Raw genomic sequence first — 10,403 nt, forward strand, 5'->3', positions numbered from 1 at the left:
CCTGTACAAAAGCTTTTCTAGGATTTTGGCTAAAAAATCAGCTGCAAGTCAAGTGGATGCTCAGAAGCGCAGGAGCTGGCCGTGTGGCGTTGTTTGCTCGGTGGTCCAATCACGTGATCAGTATTGCTGTTTCTTGTTACAGTATTTTGGATCTTCAATATACTGTTATCGCCCAAAACCTTCAATCTCTAGGGTCGCCTGGCTCACATGTCACCACTGTATATCTTTTTTTGTGCCGATCAGTGACAGTTTATATTACCATTAACTATGCATCGGTCAGAACTCTCTAGCTATGTGGCCATCTCGGGGCATCTTCCCCCTCCACCAATTTCAGCTCTTTTAGATTGCTAAGTTTCCGCATAGTCAAATTATTGTTCAGGCTTACGTCAGGATTAAGCCAATGATTAAACCAATTTCTCTTCCATGGAACCTTAATTTGGTTTTAAGAGTTTTGCAGGGTCCTCCTATGCATGATTGGGATATTCAACTTTTGTCTTGGAAGGTTCTGTTTCTTTTGATCATTTCTTCTGCTAGAACAGTTTGTGATTTGTCTGTTCTTTGTTGTTTATCTTGTTGTTCAACAGGATAAGGCAGTTTTGAGAACTAAATATGATTTTGTTTTGCATAAAGTCGTTTCTTCTGACAATATCAATTGGAAGATAAGGCTTATTTGGATGTGGGAAAGTCTCCTCCTAAATGTATTACTGCCCAGTCTACTAGGTGTCAGGAATATGTCTTCCAATCATTTATGGAATTACACTTCTTCTTTAAATATTGTTGTCACATGACCAGATTACCATATATAAGGGTCATTCACCATCTTACCTTTGCTAGGTAATTTGATTCATTTGGATAATCTATCTGATGTCTCTCAGCGCTCTCCTAGCCTGTCCTGTTAACTCAGGATTCTCATATGTCAATACTCATCCAGACGCTACTGCTACTTTCTCCTTTTATATGTAACCATACCAAGATCAATCTCAAGGATATAACTTACTTATATTACTCTACTAGTATATCCAATACATAAACCTTCACCTGGAGTTTATTCAAGTTCTATGTCCTGACTACCATAATCTGTATATATATATATATATATATATATATATATATATATATATATATATATATATATATATATTTCCTATTTTGTAATTTCTATTTTTCATCTCTTGACCCTCTGCTGATCACCCTCAGATCAATAAGCTCAATAGGGTTTTAAATACACCATAGTACCCGTGGTTTGGTGTGAGACTGAGCGGAGGTGAAATAGATATATACATACATATATTTGGGTAATTGCTCTGTTATCCTCACACTAGGTCAGTGGCTACTTCCTGGCCTTTTAAAAATATAACATTCTTATTTTTTAATAAAACAACTGCACTAGGCAGTATTTTGGGGGTAAAGTTGGCGGAAGCGGGGTGTTGGAAATATATATGTATATGCTTAAATATATATAATGTCAAATAGCCGGTGTACCAGCACTCCATCCTATGTGTCCAAATAGTTACCTGGGTGCAATCCTCAAATGTCAGATACAAAATGTAGTAATAAAGGAGTGCACTCACAGGATTTTAAATAGTCAGTAAGAATTTTTTAATGTGTGTACATCAAGCGTTATGCATGAAATGTCATGGTTGACGTTTCGGCTCTTACAATGAGCCTTCTTCAAGACTAATTTTAAATCTTAATAGGCTAACCAGCCCTGCTCCCAACTACTCAGGGTGCTTCCAAAATAGTGTATAATCAATAAAGAACGGATGCACTCTTCAGGATTTTTAAACTGGTCACTTTTTTATTCCAACTGAATAAAGAAGTGACCAATTTAAAAATCCTGAAGAGTGCATCCATTCTTTATTGATTTTATATATATACAGGTGGCCCTCGTTTTACAACGGTTCAATTTACACCATTTCAGAATAACAACCTTTTTTTTCAGTCATGTGACTGCTATTGAAAAGCATTGAGAAGCAGTGCATTTATTAAAATAGCCAGTAGGTGGAGCTGTCCGCTTGTGTTGCAGCAAAGCCAAGCAAACTGAAATTAATCAGTTTAACCAGACCTGAGCTATCGAGCAGATTTCAAAGGAACAAGATCTTCCTGTCTATAAATCAGTCCAGATTGGAATGTATAGAAAGAACTGTTTGCAGAAAAATGCAAGTGAAGTCTGTGGTGTGTGATTATTTTATTAGGTTTATAATGCTGTTTAGCAAATATTTTTGTTCATTTAACTTAGTTTAATTATATATTCTGTGTTGTGTGATTATTTTATTAGGTTTATAATGCTGTTTAGCATTTAAAGTCTTCATTTCAAAGCTTTAAAAATAATGTATTAGGTGTTACTTATGACAATTTTGAGAGGGACCTGGAACCTAACTCCCTCACTTCCCATTGACTTACATTATAAACTGGGTTTCAATTTACAACGGTTTTGATTTACAACCATTCCTTCTGGAACCTAACCCCGGCGTAAACTGAGGGCTACCTGTATATATATATATTTCAAATTTGTGGCAAGAGTCCATGAGCTTGTTACTGATGGGATATACATTCCAACCTGGAGAAGGCAAAGTTTCCCAAACCCCAAATGCCTATAAATATGCCTCCCACCTAACTCATACCTCAGTTTAAAAACCTTGCTTCTTTAGGAAGTGGTGAATCACGATGTGCTTGATTCTTCAGTGATAGGCGCTTCTAAGCATATTGAAGCCCAGTTCCTCTCTAAGTGCAGTGTTTGTCTTAGGGATGTGAGGGAGTATTGCCTGATAATACCATGTTGTCACCTATGGGAAATCTTTTCATGAGCCTCTCTGTAAATTTGGTTGCAGGGATTCATTTGCTGCTTCCCTTTACAGATTGACTTTATTTTACTCTACCATTACCTCTGCTGTTATGTTTCAGTACTGGTTTGGCTGTCTGCTATATGTGGATGGGTGTCTTATGGTATGTATATATCTATTTGTTTAACCCCTTAACGGCCGAGGACGTGCAGGGTACGTCCTCTAAAAAAAGTCAGTTAACGACCAAGGACGTACCCTGCACGTCCTCAGTCTGGAAAGCAGCTGGAAACGATCCTGCTCGCTTCCAGTTGCTTTCCGGTTATTGCAGTGATGCCTTGATATCGAAGCATCCTGCAATAACCTTTCTTAGCCATCTGATGCAGAGAGAGCCACTCTGTGGCCCTCTCTGCACCGGACATCAATGGCTATCTTCGTTGGTGGGTGGGAGCCGGTGTGGGAGGCGGGTGGCGGCCATCGATGGCCCTGGTGATGTGGAGGTGGCGGGATCATGGGCGGGGAGGCGGGGGCGGGCGCGTGCACGGGTAGGGAGCGGGTGGGAACCGCTACACTACAGAAAATATATATGTAAAAAAGAAACATCAGTCAGGGGGTGGGGGTTGGTCTGTGGGGGGGGGGAAGCTACACTACAGAAAAAAACATAAAAAACAAAAAAAAACATATTTTTTTTGCAAACTGGGTACCCAAGGTGGCCCCTAATAAGGCAGAGGGGGAGGGTTAGAGAGCTGTTTTGGGGGGGGGATCAGGGAGGTTGGGGCTAAGGGGGGATCCTACACAGCAGCATATGTAAATATGCTAAAAAAAATATAAAAAAAATCAAAAATACCTTTTTATTTTAGTACTGGCAGATTTTCTGCAAGTACTTAAGATGGCGTGGACAATTGTGGGGTGGGGGAGGGAAGGGAGCTGTTTAGGAGGGATCAGGGGGTGTGATGTGTCAGGTGGGAGGCTGATCTCTACACTAAAGCTAAAATTAACCCTGCAAGCTCCCTACAAACTACCTAATTAACCCCTTCACTGCTAGCCATAATAAATGTGTGATGCGCAGCAGCATTTAGCGGCCTTCTAATTACCAAAAAGCAACACCAAAGTCATATATGTCTGCTATTTCTGAACAAAGGGGATCACAGAGAAGCATTTACAACCATTTGTGCCATAATTGCACAAGCATAATTTCAGTGAGAAACCTAAAATTGTGAAAAATTTAAGTTGTTTTTTTTTAATTTGATCGCATTTGGCGGTGAAATGGTGGCATGAAATATACCAAAATTGGCCTAGATCAATACTTGGGGTTCTCTACTACACTGCACTAAAGTTAAAATTAACCCTAGAAGCTCCCTACATGCTCCAAAATGAACCCCTTCACTGCTGGGCATAATACACATGTGGTGCGCAGTGGCATTTAGCAGCCTTCTAATTACCAAAAAGCAAAGCCAAAGCCATATATATCTGCTATTTATGAACAAAGGGGATCCCAGAGAAGCATTTACAACCATTTATGCCATAATTGCATAAGTTGTTTGTAAATAATTTCAGTGAGAAACCTAAAGTTTGTGAAAAAATTTGTGAAAAAGTGAACAATTTTTATTTATTTGATCGCATTTGGTGGTGAAATGGTGGCATGAAATATACCAAAATGGGCCTAGATCAATACTTTGGGATGTCTTCTATAAAAAAATATCTACATGTCAAGGGATATTCAAGAATTCCTGAAAGATATCAGTGTTCCAATGTAACTAGCGCTAATCTTGAAAAAAAGTGGTTTGTTAATAGCAAAGTGCTACTTGTATTTATGGCCCTATAACTTGCAAAGCAAAGAACATGTAAACATTGGGTATTTCTAAACTCAGGACAAAATTTAGAAACTTTTTAGCATGGGTGTTTTTTGGTGGTTGTAGATGTGTAACAGATTTTGGGGGTCAAAGTTAGATCAAGTGTGTTTTTTTCCAATTTTTCCTCATATTTTATAAACATTTTTATAGTAAATTATAAGATATGATAAAAATAATGGTATCTTTTAAAAGTCCATTTAATAGTGAGAAAAACGGTATATAATATGTGTGGGTACAGTAAATGAGTAAGAGGAAAATTACAGCTAAACACAAACACCGCAAAAATGTAAAAATAGCATTGGTCACAAACGGACAGAAAATGGAAAAGTGCTGTGGTCATTAAGGGGTTAAAAGGACACTCTCAGCTATGGAAGGCACTTTAATTTGTAAAGTTCTTTATGTATATATATATATATAAAATACAAAATAGAGTGCACTCCCACTTAAGCGGCAGCTACCAGGGTGCAAGCGAATATTGAATACAGGATTGAAAAGGCATGCACTCGCTGGATTTGTGCAAATGTCTAATTGTTCACCACTTCCCACACTAGAGGCAGGGTATAAAAGGGCATTTGGATGGGCATTGCCCTTAAAAGGGCATTTATTTCTATTGCTGCCCAAAGCCCTAACCTAAAAATAAAACCCACCCAATACTCCCTTAAAAAATCCTAATACTAACCCCCAAGATTCACTTACCAGGAGAAGTCTTCATCCAAGCGGCAAGATGTCCTCAAGGAAGCCGGCAGAAGTGGTCCTCCAGATGGGCAGAAGTGGTCCTCCAGACGGGCAGAAGTCTTCATCCAGACGGCATCTTCTTTCTTCATCCTTCCAACGCGGAGCGGCTCCATCTTCAAGACATCCGGCGCGGAGCATCTTCTTCAATCGACATCTTCTTCGGAATGAATATCTCTTTAAGTGACGTCATCCAAGATGGCGTCCCTTAGATTCCGATTGGCTGATAGAATTCTATCAGCCAATCGGAATTAAGGTAGAAATCAGCCAATAGAATGCAAGCTCAATCCTACTGGCTGATTGGATCAGCCAATAGGATTGAAGGTCAATCCTATTGGCTGATGATTGCATCAGACAATAGGATTTTTTCTACCTTAATTCCGATTGGCTGATAGAATTCTATCTAAGGGACGCCATCTTGGATGACGTCACTTAAAGGTACATTCATTCCAAAGAAGCCGTCATTTGAAGAGGATGCTTTGCCCCGGATGTCTTGAAGATGGAGCCGCTCCGTGTCGGAAAGATGAAGATAGAAGAGGCCATCTGAATGAAGACTTCTGCCCGTCTGGAGGAGCACTTCTGCCCATCTGGAGGTCCACTTGTGCCGGCTTCATTGATGACATCTTGTCGCTTGGATGAAGACTTCTCCCGGTAAGTGAATCTTCGGGGGTTAGTGTTAGGATTTTTTAAGGGTGTATTGGGTGGGTTTTATTTTTTAGGTTAGGGCTTTGGGCAGCAATAGAGCTAAATGCCCTTTTAAGGGCAATGCCCATCCAAATGCCCTTTTCAGGGCAATGGGGAGCTTATGTTTTTTTAGTTAGGCTTTTATTTGGGGGGTTGGTTGTGTGGGTGGTGGGTTTTACTGTTGGGGGGGTTGTTTTTATTTCTTTTTCAGGTAAAAGAGCTGATTTCTTTGGTGCAATGCCCCGCAAAAGGCCCTTTTAAGGGCTATTGATAGTTTAGTTTAGGCTTGGGGTTTTTTTTACATTTATTTTACAGGTCAATTTGTATTTATTTTAGCTAGGTAGTTATTAAATAGTTAAAATAAATACAAACTTGCCTGTAAAATAAAAATGAACCCTAAGCTAGATACAATGTAACTATTAGTTATATTGTAGCTAGCTTAGGGTTTAATTTATAGGTAAGTATTTTGTTTTAAATAGGAATAATTTAGTTAATGATAGTAATTTTATTTAGATTTATTTAAATTATATTTAAGTTAGGGGGTGTTAGGGTTAGGGTTTGATTTAGGTTCAAATGGTTAATAAATTTAGAATAGTGGCGGCGAAGTTGGGGATGGCAGATTAGGGGTTAATAAATGTAGTAGGTGGCGGCGATGTTGGGGGCAGCAGATTAGGGGTTAATAAATATAATGTAGGTTGCAGCGATGTTAGGGGTGGCAGATTAGGGGTTAATAAGTATAATGTAGGTGGCGGCAATGTTAGGGGTGTCAGATTAGGGGTTAATAATATTTAACTAGTGTTTGCGATGCGGGAGGGCTGTGGTTTAGGGGTTAATATGTTTATTCTAGTGGCGGCGATGTCTTATTATAAAAATCTTATTATAGTGTTTGCTATGCGGGAGGGCCACGGTTTAGGGGTTAATAGGTAGTTTATGGGTGGTTAGTGTACTTTTTAGCACTTTAGTTATGAGTTTTATGCTACAGCTTTGTAGTGTAAAACTCATAACTACTGACTTTAGAATGCGTTAGGAATCTTGGAGGTAGAGGGTGTACCGCTCACTTTTTGGCCTCCAAGGACAAACTCGTAATACCAGCGCTATGGAAGTCCCATAGAAAAAAGGGTTTACAAACTTTACGTAAGTCGGTTTGTGGTAAGGCCAAAAAAGTTTGCGGTGCCCCTAAACATGCAAGACTTGTAATACCAGCGGTACTGAAAAAGCAGTGTTAGGACCTGTTAACACGGCTTTTTCATCTTACCGCGAAACTCGTAATCTAGGTGTAAATTATCCAAAACAATAACATTATTCCTATTCTAATACCACATTTAAAAAAAAACCCTAATCTATAATAAACTACCAAGGGCCCTTAAAAGGGCCTTTTGTAGGCCCTTAAATTGGCCTTTTGTAGAGCATTGCCCTAAAGATATCAGCAACTTTGCTAAAAAAAAGAAAAACAAACACCCCCTAACAGTATACTACAAACCCCCATCCCCCAAACCCACAAAATAAAAATAAAGTTAAACCTAATCTACTCATTGCCCTGAAAAGGGCATTTGTTTGGGCATTGCCCTTAAAAGGGCATTCAGCTTTTTTGCTGCCTAAAAAAATAAAAAAATGACTATTCTAAAAAAACACCCCAAAAAGAGAAAAAAACATTAAACAAAATAACAAACGAATTATACAAAAAAAACCTCACCCCAAAATAAATGAACCCTAATCTATAATAAACTACCAATAGCCCTTAAAAGGGCCTTTTGTAGGCCATTGCCCTAAAGAAATCATCTCTTTTGCTACAAAATGAAAATAAACACCCTCTAACATTACAAACCCCCAAACCCACAAAATAATAAACCTAACTAAAAAACTAATCTACCCATTGCCCTGAGAAGGGCATTTGTATGGGCATTGCCCTTAAAAGGGCATTCAGCTCTTTTACTTCTCTTAAAGGGCATTCATGCCCAATAGCCCTAATCTAAAAAAAAACACCACAAAAAAACCCTTAAAAACAAACAAACACTAACCCCTCTTTAGGTACAGTTGCTGAAGTCCATCTTGAATAATCTTCATCCCAGTGGCTCCATCTTCATCCAGGCGGCTCCATCTTCATCCATCGAGGGACCGGCATCTTCTTCATCCCTGTGGAAGTGGAGCGGTCAATGTACAGAGGCGGAGGTCCAGGCGGAGGTCCATCTTCATCCATCAAGGGACCGGCATCTTCTTCATCCCTGTGGAGGCGGAGGTCCATCGATCCGACGCTGAGGTCCTCTTCATGCGATTGTCTGCCGCACACTGAGGATTCAAATGCAAGTTACCACTTTTATACTGGGGTTACCATTGCATTCCTTTTAGCTGAAAATTTTAAATCAGCCAATAGGAATTAGAGCTGCTTAAATCCTATTGGCTGATTTAAAGTCAATAGGATTTAAGCAGCTCTAATTCCTATTGGAATCTCAGTCTAGTGCAAAAGGTATTCCTGCAGAAATTAAAGATTTTATTGCTGCAGCCATAGAGACGGCTATAACTACTATTCCGCCTTCAAATAAATGTAAAAGGACTTTACAAAGTTTTCATAAGTCTAGTGAATGTTGTACTGCCTGACAGCATACTAATATATCTTCTACTGATGGGGGTTCCTCTGATTTAGGGGATCCTACATCAGAAAATGAAATGTATCATTCTTTTTTATTTAAAATTGAACATATTTGCTCTCTTTTTGATGGAATTGTTATTTACTTTGGGTATTGAGGAGCTTAAACCTCCTGATGATAAAGCTAGTAATCATATAAATTCTGTATTTAAAACTACTGTTACTACACCTGAAGTTTTTCCTATTCCAGATGCTATCTCTAAGGTGATTGCTAAAGATTGGTCTAAACCTGGTACTTCTTTTAGGATTAAACAAATTGTATTCGTTATCTGTTGCTAATCTAGATCTTTGGGAAACATTCCCTAAGGTTGATGGAGCTATTTCCACTCTTGCTAAATGTACGACCATTCATATTGAAGACAGTACTTCTTTTAAAGACCCTCTAGATAGAAAGCTTGAATCTTATCTTAGAAGGGCATATACATACTAAATATATTCTTAGACCAGTTATTTCTATGGCTGATGTAACTGCTGCATCTGCTTTTTGATTGGACAGTTTAGCTCAGCAGTTGTCTTCAGATCCTGAATTATCTAACATTATCCTTTTACTTCAACACACAAATCATTTTCTTTGCTATGCAGTTTTTGAGCTTGGAGTACAACTTAATATCTAGGTTCATAAGGGAAATTGGTCTAAAATGTTATGGGATTTTTACCGGGTTTGGGAATAGGTATAATAGAGGCTTCAAGAAACTCCCTAAGTATATGGCCTCCTTCTACAATTCTGTTGAAAACATTTCTGCAAGGGTACTATAAGTAAGGGATGTAGTTTTTTATAGAAGGCCCCTGTAAAACCATCCGGACCCGGAGCTTTATTGCTCTGTATTTGTTTCAGTACCAAAATGATTTCTTCCAAGGAAAAAGACTGAGTCAAAGTTGTCCCATCCTCTTCTGAAAGGGTAGGCAAATTTAGTCCCCTAAGAAAATCAGAGATTTCTGACTGTGCAATGTTGTATAATTTGGCATAATACGAGACAAATAGTTTCCCTATATCTGCAGGTGTATATGCTGTTTGTCCTCAATGAGTAAGGGATGGAATTCTAGAGGTTGCAGCTCTGTCTGAATTTTTTTGCCAAGAGGGAGTTAGCTTTATTACTTTTAGAGTACATTAGTTGTCTGAAACGTAATGCTGCCTCTTGTACTCTCTCCATCTCACTTGCCTTTAATGCGATCTATGAGACGGACTATCTCCGCTGTTAAGGCTGGAGTTGGATTATTTTTAGTAAGTCTAGTCACTTGTCTTTAAACAAAAGCTAGTTTACCTAGGGGTGCCCCTCGTTCCTTCCTCAGACTTGCTACTTTTCCAATGCAGAAACCTCGAACACAGGACCTAAGGGCTGCCCATCTAATTGATGGGATATCGTGTTTGTTGGATTATTTTGGAGATAATCTGTAACCATCTCTTGGATGGAGTTTAAGAATGTTGGAGCAGACCATAAATAATGAGGGAATTTCCACATTGGCCTATCTGAGAGTGTAGTGTGTCCTGGAATAGAGCTAGAAACAGCATCATGGTCTAACCATGTACAAGGGTATTTCATTTGCTTCAATCATCTACAAAGAAATGATTGAAGTGTGAGTAAGAATGGTGAGTCGAGGAAAAGTACGTAAAGTCCTTCTTAGTGGGGTGGAGGGACTGCCACACGTCAAAGAGCTGATATTGATAAGTGAGATCCCTTTAGAGGTTGAAGTCTTAGTAAAGGCGTCAAT

Source organism: Bombina bombina, chromosome 6 (genome assembly GCF_027579735.1).
Source record: "Bombina bombina isolate aBomBom1 chromosome 6, aBomBom1.pri, whole genome shotgun sequence".
Lineage (NCBI taxonomy): Eukaryota > Metazoa > Chordata > Amphibia > Anura > Bombinatoridae > Bombina > Bombina bombina.